The sequence below is a fragment of the Lepidochelys kempii genome, chromosome 3, assembly GCF_965140265.1.
Source record: "Lepidochelys kempii isolate rLepKem1 chromosome 3, rLepKem1.hap2, whole genome shotgun sequence".
Classification (NCBI taxonomy): domain Eukaryota; kingdom Metazoa; phylum Chordata; order Testudines; family Cheloniidae; genus Lepidochelys; species Lepidochelys kempii.
The window spans coordinates 18,507,112-18,530,745 of record NC_133258.1 but is presented as its reverse complement, the minus strand read 5'-3'; the positions used below and the strand labels follow the sequence as shown (position 1 = coordinate 18,530,745).

Sequence of the window (23,634 nt, the reverse complement as noted above, 5' to 3'; positions counted from 1 at the left end):
GCAGTTTTAGCTATGTCTGAAGGCTTAATACTGCATAACCTCTAGTAGTGTGTGCCCTCATCCAGTCATTTATCATAAGACATATGAATTTTATGTTCATTCCATAGCTCTCACAAGGGATTGTGTGTGATGTTCATAAAGTAGGCCAGCAATAAGCAATCGAATGCATGGCTTTTCTCATTTCCACTTTTCTCATTTTTTAAAGAAAAGACTAGAAATAAATGTGGAACTTTTATATCTGATGTGTATGTGTTATGGTGTCAGACAAGTAGGAAAAAAGTCACTGGCTAATGTATCTTAATCGTACCAAAACATCAAATCATTGTCACTTCCTGTGCAGTACTTGGCACTCATTAAATTAATCCACTCCATTACAGAAGTATTTTAGAGAGAATACCATGACCCTACTGCTTCTGTAATAATAAGAATCTGAAGACATCAGTGTGGCACTATTAAGAGTATTAGAAAGCAGTTAGATGTGTGGCACATCTGACCTGAAGCAACATCATCAGGTAGCATGTTTGAAAAAATGAATTACTTTAATTAGAGATGGGAAAAGACTGAGGCAAACCCCCAGATCTGAACATCTCTGAAGTTTGGTGCTGTATGAAATTCAAACCCAGATCAGGTTTCAGAGTAGCAGCCGTGTTAGTCTGTATTCGCAAAAAGAAAAGGAGTACTTGTGGCACCTTAGAGACTAACAAATTTATTTGAGCATAAGCTTTCGTGAGCTACAGCTCACTTCATCGGATGTATTCACGCTGAATTTTTGCAAATAGCTCTATTTGGCCTCCAGATAGGAGGCCAAACCAAAAAAATGCAGATATTGAATTTGGGGTGGGGAATGTCAAAATCTGGTTGCTCCTTGGTTTCTTGCTGTTTGAGTCCATCTCTGACTTCAAGCCTTCAAATCATGGGTGGGGTTTCTGATTTTTTTTCTCCTAATAATGCAACATTGCGATCTGTGTTGTGTCCCAATGCCTTTTTTTATAGCACTACCATCAAAAATTTCTGGCAGGAGGTGATCTGACGTTTAACAGGCTATTTCATACTATATGCGTATATATGCCAAATTATGATATGCAGTACTTGTAACTAGGGAATGGCTGGCTTTGTTAACTCCCTTGCCAACTATAAAAGTGAGCAGCCATAGGAAACAGATGCAGTGAGGGGGAGAATGGTTGTAGCTGTATTGCGGTGCATTGTACCTAAGGAAGAAAAGGATGAACTCTAATTGGCTCTGAATGCAACAGCCCACCTAGCAAAACAGGCTGCCAAAAGCATATCGGCCTGGTGCTCCATTTTCTGCACTGCCTTCAGACTGAACAAAGCCTTTAATTTGACTGTATCTTCATTTTCATAGCTCTCAATGAGCAGGCACGTGCTACTTAAGAGAGAACCTCTCTGTGACAATAACCTTGTGGGGCACACTCTTTTCTGGGCCTGGAGGATTCCACAGCACCCCAATAAATGGAGGCCAATACCAAGGCACATTTTGGCCCTGAACAAATAAGCAAAATGAAAATCTGTCAGTGGCCATTGCACAGAGCTGTGTGTTCGTTGGCTGTCGAGTTTTCAGTAACTGTGTATGTGTAACACACACACCTCCTGGGTGTGGCGTTCTGTCTCATCTAATGGCACCGAGACCACTTAGAGAGAGAGAGAGATAAAATGAGTCTGCTCTACAGCCTTAGCTAACTGCCAGTTGGCTTTTAGCTCATGCAGTAGAGGTTCATGCACTGAGCTCCTGAGGTCCCAGGTTCGATCCTGCCTGCTGACGACTGGGATCCTCTCGCCGTTACATATGCATATGTTGCAAGCGTAATGCAGAAATTTAACATATAAACATTCTTTTGAGAGCCAGTATAACCCATGTGCGTAACAGGGAGCTATCTCTTTAAGAGACCCATTGGAAGGGTGTAGGAGTGAATTGTGTCTGGGTCATTCCACAAAAAGCGGGAGTGTGCTAATAAAGTTTGCGGATGACACAAAGCTGGGAGGTATTGCCAATGCAGAGAAGGACTGGGATATCATACAGGAAGATCTGGATGATCTTGTAAACTGGAGTAATAGTAATAGGATGAAATTGAATAGTGAAAATTACAAGGTCATGCATTTAGGGATTAATAACAAGAATTTCTGTTCTAAACTGGGGACACGTTACTTGGAAGTAACAGAAGAGGAGAAGGACCTCTGAGTATGGGTTGATCACAGGATGACTATGAGCCACCAATGTGATATGGCTGTGAAAAAAGCTAATGCGGTCTTGGGATGCATCAGGCACGGTATTTCCAGTAGAGATAAGGAGGTGTTAGTACTGTTATACAAGGCACTGGTGAGACCTCATCTGGAATACTGTGTGGAGTTCTGGTCTCCCATGTTTAAGAAGGATGAATTCAAACTGGAACAGGCACAGAGAAGGGCTGCTAGAATGATCCAAGGAATGGAAAACCTGTCTTATGAAAAGAGACTCAAGGAACTTGGCTTGTTTAGTCTGACTAAAAGAAGGCTGAGAGGAGATATGATCGCTATCTATAAATATATCAAAAGGATAAATACCATGGAGGGAGAAGAATTATTTAAGCTCAGTACCAATGTGGACACAAGAACAAATGGATATAAACTGGCCATCAGGAAGTTTAGACTTGAAATTAGATGAAGGTTTCTAACCATCAGAGGAGTGAAGTTCTGGAATAGCCCTCCAAGGGAAGCAGTGGGGGCAAAAGACATATCTGGCTTGAAGATAAAGCTTGATACATTTATGGAGGAGATGATATGATGGGATAGCTTAATTTCGGCAATTAATTGATCTTCGACTACTAGCAGTAGATATGCCTAGTGGCCTGTGATAGGATGTTAAGTGGGGTGGGATCTGAGTTACTACAGAGAATTTTTTCCTGGGTGTCTGGCTGGTGAATCTTGCCCACATGCTCAGGGTTTAGCTGATCGCCATATTTGGGGTCGGGAAGGAGTTTTCCCCCAGGGCAGATTGGCAGAGGCCCTGGGGGTTTTGTGCCTTCGTCTGCAGCATGGGGCACGGGTCACTTGCTGGAGGATTCTCTGCACCTTGAAGTATTTAAAACACAATTTGAGGACTTCAGTAGCTCAGACATAAGTTAGGGGTTTGTTACAGGAGTGGGTGGGTGAGATTCCGTGGCCTGCGTTGTGCAGGAGGTCAGACTAGATGATCATAATGGTCCCTTCTGACTTTAAAGTCTATGATTCTATGATTGTTGTTAGGCAGATTTAGCCTTCCATATCCAGAAGCTTCTGGAATTGGGTGAGGTAGTTTTAGGTCTGCTCCAATAAGTTCCCTGTTGCCAGAGTCAGACTCCATGAAGGCAAGCAGTCAGGGCAGCTGCTTTACAAAGGGCTATGTGCCCTGTGTGAGTTGGGAGAAGCTGAGCGCAGGATCAGAAAGCAGGCTGTTTTGTCCCTAACTCTGAAGCATTTTGCAGTGGGTTAGTGATATTGTTAACCCTCTAACAAGAAGGCCTAGGCAATGCTAATTATAGAAAGGGTAAATTGGGAGGGAAAAATAACTTCTATTCTAATTGTATGATTTCAATGTTTTTTTGCTTTTAGCTAAACTGTTCTAGTTAAATTGTCTCAACTAGTCTGAGTCACCAGTTTTTCTTTAAATGTGATAATAGGGAGTCATTTCTGTTTTGCTATTCTCAGTTTTCTATTTTCTCATCAAAGGGTTTTCTTTAAATCTATACACTTTGCTGAGTGGTTGGTTAGTCAGTTAGCTGACTGGCTGGCAGTGATTTCAGCAGAGGAAGCGTCTGCATGGATTCCAGCTGAATATCCCTACAAGCAAGTGGAGGGAAGATGTTGTTTTAGGCTCAGCAGACTGTCTAGATTTGGTGATCAAAGACTCTAACTGAGACTTAGGTGAACAAAACCTAAGCTTTTGGGAACTCTGGTTCTTCTCATTGTGTTTCTGTGGGGACTGAACTGTTCAGATTTAAATTTGTTTTCTTTATTTATGTTTATGTGTAACTGTGAAGATAATGTCTGGATTATAAAATAGCCATGTCATGCTGTAAAAAATAGATTATTATTTGTTTCTTTATCATAAGATTTTATACAGTTATTTAATTAAATTCATTTCTTTAGTTCCTTTTGGGACTTGAATGTGGGGAGATTGACCCAGTGCAATCCTTGCTGAAAATCCTTAGAGACTGAACTCGGAGTCTACAGCTACTCTTCTATTGGAGCTGGGTATTTTTAGGCACTTGGGAAGGGCAATGAAGTGAACAATAGCCCATGTAGAGGTTACACCAGCACTTTGCTGTCACTTGCAAAACAGTAATAACATGTTTCTTAGCCTTATTGGTGGGCCCAAATGCTCAGGTATCCCAGGGATAATCACGGGATGGATTGTACTGTTTGTATCTTCTGAATCCATGAATTCAACCATTCCCCCCCCCCCCCCAGCTGCTGCTGAAACTGTCTCTTGTAAACTGATACACTGACTGAGACTCCTGGGGGTGGTCGTGCGCTCATCACTGAAGAACAGAATGACAATTTTAAAAGAACACCATCGAGTAACTTTTGAAATATTGTGTATTTCAGTATCTGTGTATGTATCTGTTTTGGTTGAAATGCTCTCTTAGAATCTCAACAATTACATTTTGTCCTGTAATGTCCTCCTCTATTTCACCATCATTGATATCCCACCTGTTCCACATACACCTTTCTGTGGCTGAAATGTAGATAGTTTGTTTCTGTTTAATGATATCAGCGTACCAAAATCTCTTTGCTCCATGAGGTCAGGCCTCCTTTTGGTTGAATGTGTTAGTTTAGTTGCTGTTTTTCAGAGAGCGTGAAATGGTTCTGGAGATGGTCACAAAAGTTGAGGCATAGGGGCTAGCTAGTAGGCACGGATTTAGAGTCCCTTCGAGCTATGGCTCTGATCCAGCAAAGACTTACACACATGCTTCGCTTCAAGCAGATGAGTAGTCTCATTGACTTCACTGTGATTATTCGCCTGCTTAAAGTAAGCCATATCTTATGTCTTTGCAGGATCAAAGCCTTTATCTTTATGGAGTATTGGGAGCCTTGGAGCTGTCTATGCCCATAGTTTCTGCATCTGTGAAATCAGCATAATGCTTAATGTACCTAGTGCACAAGACTGTTGTGAAGATAGTTTTACCCAAAATTAATTTATCTGGGATCTTTGGCGAAAGGCATTATATAAAAGTCCCATGGTTCTATGATTGTCTTATTTATACCAGTCTTTATTGTAGTGATTCCTGGAGCGTTTAATATCCTTACTTTATAGTAGTATTTAAAGAAAAATAACATTTAAAAACCCATGAAATTTTACTATTATAATGAATATTTTATTGCTGTAGCAGCCAAAAAATCCAGCATCCTTGATGTACTAGGCATTGTACAAACACACGTTAAGAGAGAGCCGGTTAACACCGGGTCTTACTGTATAAAGACTATAAAATAGAACAAAGGAAAAGAAAAGTGATTCAGCACAGGGGCATAGTGGTCAGAGTGGTTGGGACATGTGTTTGGTTTTTTAATGTTCTTTACTAATTTTATTTTCATTTATTTCATTTCATTTATTACAGTAGTGCCTAGAACTGAGAACGGACCCCACTCTGCTAGACACTGGGCAAACACAGACTTGCAGACAGCCCCTACCCTAAAGAGCTTACAGTCTAAATAGAGAAGACAGAAAAAGGATAGGGGAAAGGGATATTATGGAGAAGCCAAGTGAACAGAGTGAGGATTTGCAAACAACATGTGAGTTCCATTATTTTTGGGGGTGGGGAGGGTGTTCTTTTTTGTTGCTGGAATTTTTTTATTATTTCGTGGCGAGGTCTGGCTGTAAGGATGGGGGGGGGCGCTAGCTAACCAGAAAGACAAGGGTAGGAAAAGGAGACATAGAGGGAAGGCAGGTGAAGGTGTAAGTCGGGGAGGAGGGCAGCATGGAGGATAGGTAGAGTGAAGCTGAACTGCCCAGACTGTGAGGGAGGGGGGAGTTGTAGCAAACAGCCAGTAGCCCAGGGGAGGGAACATCCAGGTCCTCAAAGAATCAATCCTGAAGCACTTACATGAGAGGAAAGTGATCAGGAACAGTCAGCATGGATTCACCAAGGGAAGGTCACGCCTGACTAATCTAATCACCTTCTATGATGAGATTACTGGTTCTGTGGATGAAGGGAAAGCAGTGGATGTATTGTATCTTGACTTTAGCAAAGCTTTTGACACGGTCTCCCACAGTATTCTTGTCAGCAAGTTAAGGAAGTATGGGCTGGATGAATGCAGTATCAGGTGGGTAGAATGTTGGCTAGATTGTCGGGCTCAACGGGTAGTGATCAATGGCTCCATGTCTAGTTGGCAGCCGGTGTCAAGTGGAGTGCCCCAGGGGTTGGTCCTGGGGCCGGTTTTGTTCAATATCTTCATAAATGATCTGGAGGATGGTGTGGATTGCACTCTCAGCAAATTTGCGGATGATACTAAACTGGGAGGAGTGGTAGATACGCTGGAGGGCAGGGATAGGATACAGAGGGACCTAGACAAATTGGAGGATTGGGCCAAAAGAAATCTGATGAGGTTCAATAAGGATAAGTGCAGGGTCCTGCACTTAGGACGGAAGAACGCAATGCACAGCTACAGACTAGGGACCGAATGGCTAGGGAGCAGTTCTGCAGAAAAGGACCTAGGGGTGACAGTGGATGAGAAGCTGGATGTGAGTCAGCAGTGTGCCCTTGTTGCCAAGAAGGCCAATGGCATTTTGGGATGTATAAATAGAGGCATAGCGAGCAGATCGAGGGACGTGATCGTCCCCCTCTATTCGACATTGGTGAGGCCTCATCTGGAGTACTGTGTCCAGCTTTGGGCCCCACACTACAAGAAGGATGTGGATAAATTGGAGAGAGTCCAGCGAAGGGCAACAAAAATGATTAGGGGTCTGGAACACATGACTTATGAGGAGAGGCTGAGGGAACTGGGATTGTTTAGTCTGCAGAAGAGAAGAATGAGGGGGGATTTGATAGCTGCTTTCAACTACCTGAGAGGTAGTTCCAGAGAGGATGGTTCTAGACTATTCTCAGTGGTGGAAGAGGACAGGACAAGGAGTAATGGTCTCAAGTTGCAGTGGGGGAGGTTTAGGTTGGATATTAGGAAAAACTTTTTCACTAGGAGGGTGGTGAAACACTGGAATGCGTTACCTAGGGAGGTGGTGGAATCTCCTTCCTTAGAAGTTTTTAAGGTCAGGCTTGACAAAGCCCTGGCTGGGATGATTTAATTGGGTATGGGTCCTGCTTTTGCGCAGGGGGTTGGACTAGATGACCTCCTGAGGTCCCTTCCAACCCTGATATTCTATGAATCTATGACTATAGCAAGCAGCATGAAGATGTAACCCAATGATAAATATCTGTCACAGGTCCCCCTTTGTGCATATCCATGGAGGATATGAGTTGTTATAGTGCCCAGCTACGGAGCCTTGGTGCTTCAGCTCAAGCTGTAGCAGCTCATGCTTTTGGCTCTGGAAGTCCCCAGTTCAGTCCCAAAAGTGTGCTAGAGGTGTCTGAATACAGGTTCAGTAACTCCTCTCTTAACGTTGTAGTTATGTTCCTGAAAAATGCGACTTTAAGTGAAATGATGTTAAGCGAATCCAATTTCCCCAAAAGAATGAATGTAAATGGGGTGGGGGGTTAAGTTCCAGGGAAATTTTTTTTTTGCCATACAGTAGAGTAGAGTATAGTTGGGAGGTGCCCCCACCTTACCTCACACAGGCACAGCCCACTGGCACTGGAGACAATGAGGCAGGCAAGGAGGCTGAAGGTGCTATAGGCTAGGAGAAGCAGGTTGCACAGCAGCAGCGGCAGCTTCCCCTACTCTGCAAGCACCGGGGAGGGGGGCTCAACCCTCGGCCCACCCACTCCACCCCTTCCTCCAAACTCCCACCCTTAACCCACCTCTTCTTCCCCCCCTCCCTTTACTCCGCACTCTGCATCCTCGCTCCTTCCCCCTCCATCCCCTGCCTCCTGCCAGTGGCAATCAGCTGGCTTGCGGCGTTCAGGGGGCAGGAGGCAGGGGGGAGGAGCGAGGACTCAGTGCGCAGTTTCCCCCTCCCTCCCCTGCCTCCTGCCCGCGGCAATCAGCTGGTTTGCAGCGTTTGGGAGGCAGGGGAGGGAGGGGGAGCCTGCGCGCTGAATCCAGCTCCTCCCCCCTCCCTCCTGAACACTGCAAGCCCGCTGATTGCCACGGGCAGGAGGTGGGGGAAGCAGGGGAAAGGTGCTCATCCGCCGGGTCTGCTGGCCGGCGGAAGGCACTGTGGGGGGGTAAGTAGGGGAGCTGATGGGGGGCTGCCAACTGTGGACAAAGCAGGCTGCCAAACGACGTTTTAGTGAAGCATTGCACAACTTTAAATGGAGTATATTCTGTAATTGAGCAGGGACATAAGATCGAAACAATGTTAAGCGAGAGGACATTAAGTAGGGAGTTACTGTATAAGGTCAAGGTCCCTGCATCTAGCAGCAGACAACCTCATGGACAGTATGTCACAAGTAGGAGGACCGTGGGGAGGGGTGGAAAGGGCAACATTAGTAATTTAAGTAGAGTTACATAATGAATGGGTTTGGCCCTCCCTGCACATAAAGCCTGACCCAATTCAGCTGCTCTGTTGTGTATAGGTTCTTGTACTGTATAGTATCTGAGCACCTTCCACTAGTGCATTAAGCGTCATGACTACACCTCTGTCACCCACTTCCCATAAGTCATTTACAGTTGTGTTTTACAGTGTGTGAGGGCCCCCAGCACAATGACTGCTGGGGCATCACACTGAGCACTTAGCTAATTACATCAGGACCATACTTCATGAGGTACAAAACCAAACCAAAAAATTAAGATAAGTTTTAGTATTTAAAGCTCAGTGCGCAGAATGCTGTGCCTCTGGTTACTTAGGGCTTTCAGCACACGTTGCTCAAGCTCACTTTTTTTTTTTAATAACTTTTCAGGTCACCTTTAAAGTACTTGCATTGCACCGGAGCAGGATAGTCAGGTTTTATTGGATCTTTCAGAGAAACAATGCCACAAGATTAAAAGACCGATAGTACCAGCAAGCTGGGCTTCATTGGTTTCTGAAAAGTGCTTAAATTCAGTGTTATTTGCTATTTCCATAGCTGAAAAGGACTTCACAGTCATATTTCTTTTTTTAAATGACTGTATGAATAATTTTTTTTCTGAAAGCAATTAAATCTCAGTCATTTTGCTAATGTATAAAATTCCTAGGGGAAATTAGATTTTTTTCTTCCATATTCAGATTACTGACACAACATGAATTGAGTTCTGTAGACTTTACTGTAACCTGTACTTTAGGTGGTCAGTGTAATTTATTACAGAAAAGCTGCATATTATAATGGCATAGCTTTTCTCCGACTTGTGCGTTGCCTACATTATGCTATTTTACAGCAGTGCTACACAATATTTTACCAGCCTCTGTGTAAATCCTATAACCTGCGAAACAGGAATGGCAAGAACAGCTTCTGTCTGACTGATAACCCAGAAGCATGTGCTGTATGTGGTATGTGGATGCCTTAGTAAGATGGGGCACGTTCCTTAATTACTGCTCTGTGCATGACCTGGCTCCTTTTAGTGGCTTCCTCCCAAAGAATAGTGGGGGTGAAAGCATAAGTGTCCTCCGTTGAGGTTTTTGTCTGTTTGTTTAGGGAAGCAACTTTAGGTAGTGGCAAAGCCTGCGCAGGAGCCCAGCTAACAGAGATGGATGAAGAAATGTACTGAATCAGCTCGTATCGTGGTTTGTTCTCACCCTCCTTAGCTAGTGCTCTCCCCTTTGGGCAGTATTTGTTCCTATGGCTCCAACCCTAAAAGGGAGGTGGTGAAAAGGGTAGGGGCAGGAGAAGAGAGAGGGAACAGAGGAGGATCGTGTGGAGGATAGGTAGAGTGAGGCTGAAGTGGAGAGGGCAGGAGGTGGTTGACCTTAAAAAGGATGGGCCCGTGGTTTGGGCACTACACTAGGATTTGGGAGATCTGGGATTCCTGATCTGCTACAGATTTCCTGTGTGACGGTGGCCACATCAATTAGTCTCTGTGTGCCTCAGTTCCCCATCTGTAAAATGGGGTTAATAGCACTTCCCTACTTTACATGGGTGTGGTGAGAATAAGTACATTAAATTTTGTGAGGTCCTCAGGTATCACAGGGGCGGAGAGGCCATGTATAAGTACCATAGATAGATAGCTTCCTCCTCTCTGCCAACAAGGTCATTTTTGTTTTGGACAGCATCATATACCTTGCTTTCTGCCAGTTAATCGCCTCCTTCCATCCTCAAGTATACTTCCCATTGTGGGGACCTTACTCCTGGGTGCATATCAGTAGAAGTTTGCTTAAATCTGTGCTGAATCTAACCCTATAAACGTAAGAAATCCAGAATCTGGTATAGCCAATATCAGTGGCCTTCTTTGCTGCTTCAGTTGTATGTGAGTAAAGGCTGGATCCTTTCTGTGTGAAGTCTGGTCATCACCCTAAGTGAAGAGGATGCACTCTGTTACTGAACCAAAGGCTACATTTCTGTTTGTACTCGGATGCTGTGTTAACAAGAAACTTCAACATAGTCATGAGTCACTAGAAGGCAATTAGACTGTTTTATGAATAGTGAGTGGGTGCCGGATGGTATCTTCTGGTTCTGTAAGCCCATCCCTGGAGAATGGAGGAGCTTTCTTTTAGAGATGGAAAGTTCTTTAGATGGAATAAAATGGACTTATAATACCAGCCTGACACTCTGCACTGTTCTGATAGAACATACAGTTGATGTTACAAACAAATTTGTTTAGACCTCCTGCCTGGATAAAAGAAATGCTAAAGTTAAGTTCCATTATTCTGGAAACTCTATGCAGCAAGGTGCACCTCTTTGAATGACTGATTAGCTTTTTGTTATCTTGTTGCAACTCTTAGCATCAGTATTCTTGTACTTTATTTTAAAAGGCTTTTGCTCTGTGCAATTGAATATACTGTAATCTCCTTATCAAATACTTAAGTTCTTTACTGAAGCCATTTTGGAACAGACTACAGTTGTTTTAAATGGCAAATTGTTCTCTGGCTTGAAGTTCTGTGGTTTTGGTGTGGGTAGTGGTTGGGAAAATGTTCTGTGAATGCACTAACTGTGCCCCTATCTGTGAAGATGATCGTTTTTGCTAACACTAAACATTCTGCGTGTTATGGTTTACACTGTAGGGCACTGCTAGACAACTTCAGGGTATAAGAGCCAAAGATATCACTTGGATAGTTTTTAGGTGCTGTTCTTTGTGGGTTTCTGTTGTCCCTTTCTCTCCAGTCTCCTCCAGACACCATCATTCTTTCCCTACAGTTCAGAACATCCAAAAGGATTCGAGTTGTAGCCACAAGAGCATAATTTTTGTGTTAAGATAATTAGGATCTAGTTTTTAGTATGGAACTGAGAATCAGGAAGTCCTGTATTCTAGTCCCAGACCTGTCACTGACTTCCTATGTGGCTAGAATCAGTCACTTAACCTCTGCGCCTCTTTGACTACTTGTAAAATGGGATTGAGAATAACAGGGGTGCTATGAGAATTAATACAGTGTGTAACATGCTCTGAAGATGAAAAGTACTATATAAACGCTTATAAAAGATGTGGAAATTGGAGAAACTTGTATCGAAAATTTGTCAGTAAATGTAACTGTGGAGACCAAGAGCACAGGGATGATGGAAAAAACATCTGACAGAGTTCTAACAACCGTTCCAAATTAAATGCACCTGGGAGTTCATCTCCTACAGATTAGAAAAAGAAATCTTGAAACTGCTGAAAATAATGTGTAGTAAATCATAGGATTCAGGAGGTGTACCTGACTGGAAAAAAAAGACAAAGCTAGGAACCTCCCCAAAGAAGGATGACAAAGAAGAACGAGGAAATTACTGAACAAATTGTTCTGTTTAATCTGGCCACAATATGTAATGGAGCCAGTATGGGAATGTTTGAGAAAAACATATATAATAATAGACTATTTCTTTTAAAACGTATGCCAAATTGATCTTATAGCCTCTTTGGAAGTCATTATTGACTTAAGGTACAAGGAATCCAGTTGGTATATACTATCTGCAGTAAGACAACTGATGTGGCACCACATCTGAGTGAGTTTGGAAAGTGTGTTCTGTAAAGCAGCGCAGACATTTATAGTGTATAAATAATATATAGTAATGGGGAAAACAGCAACTTGAACTAAAATGCCATAATATGGATCAAAAATTGGTTAATAAACTGGGAATGATAAGCAAGTGTTCCCCAAATGGGAAGCAGACTCAAGTGAGTTACTACGAGCGGGGTGGTACTGGTGGGGGGGGGGAGTTTTCTATGGTGTTTTATCACCATAATATCTCAGCACTTATGTGAAGAAATGAATTTATCCTCTCAGTGCCCCTGTGAGGTAGGGGAGTATTAGTGTTTCCATTCTACATATGGGGACCACGAAGTACAGACAGACTAAGTGTCACTTGCCCTGACCTGTGGAGTCCTAGTCTAGTGTCATAACCACAAGACCATCCTTCCTCTCACATTCGGGTGGTATGTTTATTAATTAATTTAAAATCAACCATAATCAACTTCACTGGGAATCAGAGGTGTCCAGCCTTCCTGCCATCCTGCTAGATTTCTACTGAGGTGCTGTGCCTGGATCCTGTTTGGGGCTCTGCCTTCTGGAAGAGATGAGCTTTTTCAGTCTCTTCTCTGCTCTGCTTTACTCACCCAAGAGCCTCCCAGCCACTGTGAAGTGCACAGGCATAGAGCAAAGAAATGTCTGGAAGGGAGGTATTAGGAAACCCTCTGTCTGAATTGTTTGAAGCTGAGGAAAGATTAATTTGGCTAGTTATTAGGAAGAAGATCTTAACAACTAAGATCCACTGGTTACTGGAATGGCCGAACACAGACAATTTATAGAGCCTCCAACCTTCCAACTATTAACAGGTTGGGTATGTTTAGAATAAGTAGGTGTTCTTTCTGCACTATAGTTTATCCACAAGATATTGGCCTTCTTGGCAACAAGGGCACACTGCTGACTCATATCCAGCTTCTCGTCCACTGTCACCCCTAGGTCCTTTTCCGCAGAACTGCTGCCTAGCCATTCGGTCCCTAGTCTGTAGCTGTGCATTGGGTTCTTCCGTCCTAAGTGCAGGACCCTGCACTTATCCTTATTGAACCTCATCAGATTCCTTTTGGCCCAATCTTCCAATTGGTCTAGGTCCCTCTGTATCCTATCCCTCCCCTCCAGCGTATCTACCACTCCTCCCAGTTTAGTATCATCCGCAAATTTGCTGAGAGTGCAATCCACACCATCCTCCAGATCATTTATGAAGATATTGAATAAAACCGGCCCCAGGACCGACCCTTGGGGCACTCCACTTGATACCGGCTGCCAACTAGACATGGAGCCATTGATCACTACCCGTTGAGCCCGACAATCTAGCCAGCTTTCTACCCACCTTATAGTGCATTCATCCAGCCCATACTTCCTTAACCTGCTGACAAGAATACTATGGGAGACCGTGTCAAAAGCTTCGCTAAAGTCAAGAAACAATACATCCACTGCTTTCCCTTCATCCACAGAACCAGTAATCTCATCATAAAAGGCGATTAGATTAGTCAGGCATGACCTTCCCTTGGTGAATCCATGCTGGCTGTTCCTGATCACTTTCCTCTCATGCAAGTGCTTCAGGATTGATTCTTTGAGGACCTGCTCCATGATTTTTCCACTATTCAACATTGGTGAGGCCTCATCTGGAGTACTGTGTCCAGTTTTGGGCCCCACACTTCAAGAAGGATGTGGATAAATTGGAGAGAGTCCAGCGAAGGGCAACAAAAATGATTAGGGGACTGGAACACATGAGTTATGAGGAGAGGCTGAGGGAGCTGGGATTGTTTAGCCTGCAGAAGAGAAGAATGAGGGGGGATTTGATAGCTGCTTTCAACTACCTGAAAGGGGGTTCCAAAGAGGATGGCTCTAGACTGTTCTCAATGGTAGCAGATGACAGAACGAGGAGTAATGGTCTCAAGTTGCAGTGGGGAAGGTTTAGATTGGATATTAGGAAAAACTTTTTCACTAAGAGGGTGGTGAAACACTGGAATGCGTTACCTAGGGAGGTGGTAGAATCTCCTTCCTTAGAGGTTTTTAAGGTCAGGCTTGACAAAGCCCTGGCTGGGATGATTTAACTGGGAATTGGTCCTGCTTTGAGCAGGGGGTTGGACTAGATGACCTTCTGGGGTCCCTTCCAACCCTGATATTCTATGATTCTATGATTCTATATTGTGTGTGATAACAAAAATTACTTGGTGAAACTGGATTGCCTGTGTTCAGAATGTTAGACTAGATTATAATAATGGTCCTTGTGTTTTCTGGCCCATAAAAATATATGTGTGGGTAAGACTGATGGAAATAATGTAATGAGTCAGCCTGCAAAATGCAGAGGATCAGACTCACTGAACCAAAAGATGTCACTGTGGCCCAGCTTTCACTGATTCTTTGATGGGACCCTGAGTCAAAGAAGAAATAAATAGAATTGTTAATGGAATGCAGTGAATGCCTGGTGTACCTAAGATCTGTGCTTTACCTTCTACCTAAGTATAGTACCATTATATTTACAGTATGGGTATTTATGCATGTGTATTTTTAAGTTTTAACGTGTCCATGTAATTGCAAATTACTTACTTAGGATGTGGGGTCTTGAAAGCATTATCTTTGGTTATGTCATTTCATATTTCAAGATAGCAAAATTAGATTTTGCATTTGATATTTTTTCCCAGTGCCTAAGAGTGACTTTATCCCCTCAGATGATACAGAACCATTATGGACTGTTCTCTGGGGGTTTAGTGTTATGGTCATCACATCACTGCTGCTGGCTTTGCTGCTGACATCAGGCAACCAATTAGGTTGCACTGCTTCGCAGATTTGGAACTATGACATTGCTCCTGCTTCTCCAGAGGTCTACAATTTCTAGGAAAATTGATATAGTATACCATCAGTTCACTACTGCTGCTGTGGGCATATGCTCCTCTTCAGAGTGACAAAAATTATATGTCCCCATCAACAGAATTTAGGTCTGTCATTTTGTACCACTAATGCAATACAAATATTTGTTTTAATATATCTAATTTAGTACGTCACAAGGTATTTATATACATAGTTGGTTTTCTTTTTGATGTTTTTAGTTGGGGGGGGGGGACTAACCAAGCAGAAAGATGATCCATTGATTCCCATCTCTTTTCCTCCACCCCAAAAAGTGTATAACTGAAATAACTGAGCGGCAATGATGTAAAACCACAGTAATGTAAATGAAGTATGTGACTGCAGCAAACTACGTGACCAGATACAAACACCATAGAATAGAAACAAAAAATTTATCTAAAAATAAACAAAAAAGGAACAGAAATCTGTGCTTCAATTTCTACACACAAGCTGTTCAAACAGTCAGGTCTCAATACTAGATTTAAAAGTGTCAATAGAAATGGCCTTGGTTTTTTGCATGATTAAAACTTGGCAGCAAATTCAGTAGCTTGAATTATGATAATGCCAAAAAGCTTACAACAGACTGTCCTCCGTGTAATTTAAAAACAACAGAGACAACAAGCATCTGTTGACCTGAGGTCGGGATGGGACTCTCAGGTCACTATTGCAGGCTGGGGAGCTTCTTGAGGAAGGAGCAAAATCCATGAAATTATTTCGTTGCTTAACCATGCAGTGAATGGTCAAAAGATAGCAGGCATCTTCAGATTATATTTAGTAACTGTGAGAATCCTGCATGTAGTAATTGCTTTGCAACAAATACATTTGTACACACACACACACCCTGCTCTTATCTCTCCTGAAAACGATAAAGTGTGTATTAGCAATGTTTCCACTGTGCCACAAGCCAGACAAAGATTTTTTTCTGAAAGCAGAAAGAAATTATTCAAAAAGTCCAGGTATGGTTATTATGAGATGATTCTGAAGATGCAGGGACAGGACAGTAGAAACTAATAAAGATTTGATGCCTCCAAAGATTAAACGTCCCTCTGATGCACTCCTGTAAATTGAAGTGACTGCTGTTAAGGTTGGCTTAAAACATATTTTTTGGTGGTGTTGACATCTACTGGATAAATTTGCAACTGGCAGGGTGAATATTATATATTTCATGGAACAAGAGAATACCATCTCTTGCCTCTCAAGAAGTTTAAATTCTGCACAACGTGCTCTCTTATAGGGTCATATACTCTTTCAGGTTCCTAATATTATTTTCCCCCAAACACTCTGTGAATAAAAATTGAATTAAAGACAGTAAATTGCAAGAGGGTTTGAGCAACAAATAGATAAAGCAGCTGCAGTCTTTTTTTTTTTTCCCCCTCTGGGACTTGAATTTTTGAGTTCTGCCTGAGGCTTTAAGTAAAATTAATTTATTAGTTTCACTTTGGTCGCTAGCGAACATCATTCCACATCACAAAAATACCACATTTAATTTTGCTTGATTTGGAATAATTGACCAATCAGGAGCAAAACCGCGAAGTGAGCTGATAGGAGACTGAATTACATTGTACCCCTGGGGTGGTCAATTGGTTGTGTGAGATTGCTGAGGTATAGCAAGCTTATATTACATCTATCTGTATATTACACTTGGCCTGGGAGGAAGATAATGCACCATTCTGATGGTACCTCACACAAGCACCAAGTCTAAAATGAATTAAAATGATTACATGTTGCTGTAACTCAAGTTAGTCTCTGAGTAAATGAACGAGCTATGTACTCAGATGAATTCCACATCCAATAATTTAAGCTTCTCATTTACAGCAGTACCCATGTGTTTCTTTCCTTTCATTTTATGCTAATGTTCTATTGCCAAATGCAATTTTTCAAATATCATTTAATTTTTCATTAGCACTTTCAGTGATTTACCAGTAACAATAGCGCAAATTGCTAGTAAAATTAGCCCCATAGGAAAACTATCAGAATGCTGTGTGTCTCTTCTTCCATTTTTTAATTAACTTTATTTCATGAAATAAAGACATGAGGAGGAGAAAAAATCTGGTAGGACTGTTTATGTGGCAAATATATGAAAAAGAATTGGGTGCAAACTGTTAGTACATATAGGAAGTTGGCACATGTATGTGATTGTATTTACAAAATTATACAAAGACTCTGTCCAACTTTGGTGGAACGTAACATGAATTATTGCTACCCAGGATCAATATTTTAGCCAATATTTTCAAACCTGAGGGCTTAAAGTTAGACTCTTAAATTCATATTTAGGATTAATTTTTGGTTTGATTTTTCAGAAGTGCTGAGCCTTCACAAATTCCACTGAAGTCAATGGGAGCTGTAAGTGCTTCTCACTCCTGGAAATCAGGCTTTTTTTTTTTTTTAGGTGTCTAAGTGTGGATTTAGGAGCCTAAGTTTAGGGACCCAAATTTGAAAATTTTGGTGGCAGATTTCTTTTTATATCAATATGATTGTGAGTACACGCTGTAAATATTTTAAAAAATAGTACTTAAGGAGATGGTGGCAATGTCAAATAAGAGAAGTAAGAAATGACCATGGAACAACAGATGTCAGTGATTACTTATATCAAGCACTGGAGCAGTATTTCTGAGTCAGTTGAGAAGTGGTTAACTTTGGCTTTGGGGTTGTAGTATTCATTCATTAGGATAGTGGGCACTGTCCCTGTCATTCTTGAGGTGTTGGCTTTCAGAATAAAAGAAGTTGTAAGCGATACATTTTTATTGAGCTAACTAAAAATAAAACAGGTCCATTTTATATATAGTTAGTTCAATAAAAGGTAATGATCTGTGACTGCGTACATATGGATAATATGGTCTCCAGCCAACTGCAAAATGACATGCACCAGGAATGGAACTCACGACCTTGGACATGAAAAATATCAGCCTCTGTTCGGTGAGTTAGTTCCCATCAGTTCAGTCAATGAAAGGATACTGGTACATAATCAGATCTGCACAAGCAGAAGCAAATGCCTCATGGAAGCATGCAGAAAAATCTGCACCCCCAAAAACCTGTCTTACTGTTAAGGACCAGAGAACATTATGAGAGTAGAAAAAAAGGGAAAGGATGGTCAGGTGGATAGGGTGGTAGCCTTGGACTCAGAAGACCCAAATAGAGAGGAAGGATAGTCCAATGTTTAGGGCATTATCCTAGGAGTTTATAAACCCAGGGCTAATTCTCTGCCCTTCCACAGACTTCCTGTGTGACCTTGGGCAAGTCCGTCAGTCTCCCTGTGGCTCAGTTCCCCATCTGTAAAATGGGGGAATTTATAGCACCGCCTTTCCTCACAGGAATGCTGTGAGGAAAAATGCATTAAAGATTGTGAGGCATTTAGATACTATGATAATGGGAGTCTGTGTAATGTTTCTTCGTAATTGTTATTGAAATATTCTATAAATTCTACACTTTCATTATTTAATAAATGTTTAATTCCTATCTCTTGCTGTTGTGTCAATATAGCCAGCGCACTGGAAACCGATGTATTGCTTCCCATTAACCAGGTTTATCAGAAAACTTGCAGCCAAAAAGCCCCAGCATCAGCCCCAGATGAGGTAATTTACAGCCCTCTTTGGTGCCACTCACCTCAAGGAGGTGTTAACTTTCAAAGCTAATTGAAGCCATTTAAATATGAATATGATGTATGGGTGGTTTTTCTCCCCCCTTTCCTTAAAAGGAATTAAATGCATAATAAATAAAATGGTCTATAAAATGCAAACATTATGCTTTCTGCAGCAACCATAACTTGACCATGAGACTCAACCTGGCTTCACTATGGCATGCAGTATGTTTAACCACAGAAATCAAAATACACAAAGCTGCAACTATAAAGGGAATATCTGAGTAAAGAATTGTTTGCTAAATTACCATTCTTCTAGGAACTGGAATTGCCAATCCCAAAAGTTCAAAAATCACGGTTTAGACCCAAATAATCAGGAGACTGGCTCCAAAATCATGAGATTTTTTTTTTTTAAAAAAGATTAAATAATGGGGTTGTTTTTTTTAGTAGTCTTCTGCTTTTGAACTCCCCTGCCCGTGTGTGTTTGACAACTACCGGTGCCAATTTATACTGAGAAATACAAATTTGCCCATCCCCACACCAATTAATTTTGTGCCTAAAACTCCACATCAGTTTGGCACCTCCAACCCCAAATCAATTAATTTTGTGCCCAAAGTCCTCATATTTACCTTAGCCCCACATCAGCTCTGCACCTCCAGCCACCCAACAATGGTGCAGCCCCATTTTCCCTCTCCCTACATCTGCCTTCTTCACCTGCAAGCCTCTGGGGTGGGCGGCTCCAACGGAAATCTCCTTTGCCCTGCCCCAGGGGCTTGGAGAGGAGGACTAGACCCATTCTTTACAAAGTGGTAGCATGGCAGCCCTGAGCTACTGGGCTGTTTCTGCTCCCTCCTCCCCTCTTGTAAAATGATATCTGCTCCTGCCACTCCCCTATCCAAACACTTCTTTTGGCTGGTGACCTGAGGGGTAGAGCTCCGCAGCAGCTTTGATTAGCTGCTGTCGCAGAGTGCACCAGCTCGGCGCTCTGGAACTGCTCTGCATGAAGTCAGACAGGATCCTTCTTGAAGTGTGTCTCCCCTCAGGGCACACACTCTCACTAGGGCAAGCCTCCTTGGCTTTGGCGCCTCCTTGGGTCTGATCTCGGAGAGGTCGGCAGCCCTGTTCCACTCCGTGAGCTCCCCGCAGGGAGTCCACCAGAATGGGACACCTGGGGAAGCCTTACACGCCCCCACAAAGGGACTGTGCACCCCAACTTTGCAGTCAGCAGTGGCTCTATTAGTCATCGGGAACACAGCATAGAACAGATCTTGTTTGCTGAATATTCCTGCTTTCTGTGCTAAGTCCATCTGGGGGGGATCCAGGGTCCTGGGGTTCCCCCCTCCTGAATCCCAAAACAGGAGACTGACCAGCTTCCAGCAGCTCAGCCTCAGTTATGCGCAGCTGCCCTCCTCCCTCCTTTGTCTCTTTCCCAGGCAAACAGGTCACCTGACTTCCTCCTCTCACTTTGTTCTCTAACCCCTCCAGCTGATTCTTGCAAAGGATGGACCCTATCCATCAGCTGCTAGGATACAGAGTCGGCCATTGTCTGTGCCCAGGTAGCCAAACAGCAGTCACACCTGCCCTCTCAGGGCCTCTGCAATGGTCACACCCCCTTGTCCCACAACCTAGATACTTGAGTAACACATAGGGGAAACTGAGGCACACACACACTAGTCAGACAAAACATTATGAACCTTCCCACTTTGTGCTCTTCCCTAGGAGGTGGGGAAGTGAGGAAGGCAGCCTATCAGAGGAGTTTTTACCCTTGGGAGCAATCCAAAAATCTTCTGAAGAACCTTCCATGAGAAACTATCTTCCAAAGGGGCCAAAATCACTTGGATAAATTTGTGGGAGTTGGCATCACAGATTTGCATTTCCTGATTTTAACTGTGGAACCTGAGGGCTAGATTGAGCCTTTCAGGCACTGGTGACATGGTGATGGCTTTCTGAAGAGGTAGCAGGTGTCCCCTGAGGAATTCTAGCTGTATCCCAGCCCCTTCTCCCCAAAATGCATAAGAAAGGCTATGCTGGCTCAGACCAATGGTCGATCTACCCCAGCATCCTGTCTTCTGACAGTGGCTGGTGCCAGATGATTCAGAGGGAATGAACAGAACTAGCCATTTACTGGGGGGTCAGTGATAACGAGGCAATTCAGTTAAGATGGAAGTGGCCCATTCTCAATAGTTGACAAGAAGGGGTGAATACCAAAGGAGGGAAAATTACTTTTGTAGTGCTAATGAGGCCAATGCATTTCCAACAGTTGACAAGAAGGTGTGAGTATCAATTACTTTTTGTAGTGACCCATCCACTCCCAGTCTTTAGGCCACTTCCATCTTAATTGAATTGGCTCGTTAGCACTGACCCCCCACTTGGTAAGGCAACTCCCATCTTTTCATGTGCTAGAATACATATTCTGTTTACTGTATTTGCCACTCCATGCATCTGATGAAGTGGGTTTTAGCCCCACGAAAGCTTATGCCCAAATACATTTGTTAGTCTTGAAGGTGCCACAAGGACTCCTCGTTGTTTTTGCTGAAACAGCAAAACATGGCTATCGCTCTGAAACCTTTCTCCTGTGGGTGTCTCAATATGGTATAATCATGGCTCTGGAGATGTGGCTACCATTCATTGGTGATTGCCAACATTGTGTTTTTTCATGCATATTGGGTCCCCATAATGAACAGACAGTGGCTTAGACGTCCAGTCATAGTAGTTCTTTTGTCTTTCCCATAGGTGCTTTAATCTCATGTAAGACCTCTGAGGTATTTTGGGTTGTATCAGTGCATGTGAGGATGGAAACTTTGTTCTCAACATCCTCCCCAGTAGCAACTGTGATGGGTCAGTATTCCATACCTCTCAGTGGTGTATTTCTCAATTCCAAAAGAGCTAAGCAGAATCTCTACCCACTGCAGCTGTTTTGTGAAACATATATTTTGTTGTCTGACTGTTTCTCTCAGCCATTCCATTCAATTGTGGGTATCCAGGACTGAAGTGAGGGAGTTACAGTCCCCAAGGTCTTGTCAAGTTACCCATTTTTCTGCTCATGGACAGAACATGGACATTCACTAACTCCGCAGGGATGCCGTGTCTTGCAAATCCAGCTCTCAGTTTAGCAATCCTGGAATGTGCTGACTTGCCTGGCAGATGCAGGACTTCTGGAAATTTGGAGTAGTCCACCAGGACTATATACAAATGTCTGCTGAAGTCAAAAATACCTGCAGCTGTCTTGTGCCATGGTGTCAGGAATCTCATGAGATTATAATGGTTCTTTTTGGTTACTTGGTCTACATTCCTGACATACTTTGCATCGTTCTGTAAGATATTCTGTGTTGGATCATACCTAGCCAATACATTATCTGCTTAGTTCGTGCCTTTGTTCTCTGAATGCCTTGATGTGACTCATACAAGCAGTTAAGCATTCCCTGCATTGTATTATTAGGAATAATTATCTTGTCACCAGCCATTAACAAACCTTGTTGTAATGAAATAGTGTCTTTCAAATGCAATCTGGGATTCACTTTTCTTCTGCATGGCCAGCCCTCACATACAATAACTAACATGTCAGCCTTGCACTACAGGAACTTCCCATATGCCCTCCTTCAGTTTGTTTAATGAAGTGTAAAGGTGGCCTCAACTGCACAGACTATCTTTTCGTCAGTGATTTCATCATCTGGTTCTTTAGTATGTTCCACTGCAGCTCTCGATAATGTGTCTGCAATTAACAGACCTTTATCAGGGGTATGTTTTAAGAACATATTTTTGGAACTGAAGTAGCATGTGGTGTAGCCTTGCAGGTGCTTTTCCAAGAGGTTGCAGAAGATTGCCTCCAGTGGCTCTGATCAGACTGTACCTCAACCTGTACTCCATATATGTACTGATGAAATTTCTTTGTGACAAATCCAATGGTCAGTAGTTCCATCTCAATTTGGGCATAATTTTGTTCTACTCTGTCAGAGCTCGTGATGCATATGAAATGGGGCCTCTGTCTTACAGTAGACAAGCTTGTAAACCATCTTTGGATGCATCTGATTGTGTGGCGACTGGCTTGTCGGGATCATGGAATCTGAGTATTGGTGCATTACAGAGTGCTGTCTTTAGCTGTTGCAGTGTATTCCCATGATCTTTGCCAAGTTATGTTCTCATGTAGTGGTTGTCTTAGTGGAGGAGTCAAAGATGCTTCACCTAGGATGCACTGTGCAAGGAATCTAATAATCCCCAGGATCCTCCATAATGCTTTCTTGCCTCGTGCAGGTTTCATGTTAACTGTGTCTTCAACCTTATTGTCATCTGGCCTGATTCCTTGTGACGAGAGAATGCGTCCCATGTATTTATCTTCTTTTACTATGAACTGGATTTTATCTGGGTTTAACTTGATATTCTCTGCTTGAGCTCTTGCCATCACTTTCTTCAGTATCTGATCATGTTCTGCCTGAATTGATGCTGCTATTATCATGTCATGGCTATTATATGGATGCCTGCAATATCTCCAAATGTTTCATTATTCTTTTGTGGAAACACTTCACTAGCTGCCTTTATTCCAAAAGGTAGATGGAAAAACTTGTATCTGTCCCAGGGTGTACTGAAAGTGCATAGTTAAGTTGACTCCTTATCTAATGTGACTTGCCAATATCCACCTTTCTCATGTGGAATAGTGAATATGCTTTTACCAGTTAGTTGGCACTGAACATCGGCTGGCATGGGGATGGAGTAATACTGCCTCAGTACAGCCATATTAAGAACTTGTGGATCCAAAAAATCCATTCTTCAAGTCTGAGCTGATGCCACCAGTTGCGTTTTCTCCAAAGAACAAAGATGGGGCAACTTTCAGACCCGATACAAATCCCACAATGTCCTGTATACCCACTGGTCCCTGCCCAACACTGTGTGGGCTCTTTTCACCTCCTATTCTTGTAGAGTGAATGGGGGAGGGGGGGTTGGAAGAGTGTAAATGGTTTCAGACTTCCAAAAGTAGGATTACCTCACAATGCTGGGGTACATGAAACACCAGATACCAGCATGTGTCATTTAAGCCCCCTGAAGCTGTGTAGGAATTAGC

The 23,634-nt window shown here is 42.8% G+C and overlaps 1 protein-coding gene across 19 annotated transcripts in view; it reads left to right on the top strand.

Annotated features, from left to right (window-relative positions):
• Positions 1 to 23,634, top strand: part of KLHL29 (kelch like family member 29) — a 601,492-nt gene that overhangs the window by 169,235 nt on the left and 408,623 nt on the right. The window contains exon 1 of one of the 19 annotated variants that reach the window (XM_073335865.1): positions 5,747 to 5,766. The exons of the other annotated variants lie outside the window; for them this stretch is intronic. The gene's annotated coding sequence lies outside the window, so the exon portion shown is untranslated. Of the gene's footprint in view, positions 1 to 5,746; positions 5,767 to 23,634 lie in introns of those variants that run through there. 19 annotated transcript variants of the gene reach the window in all.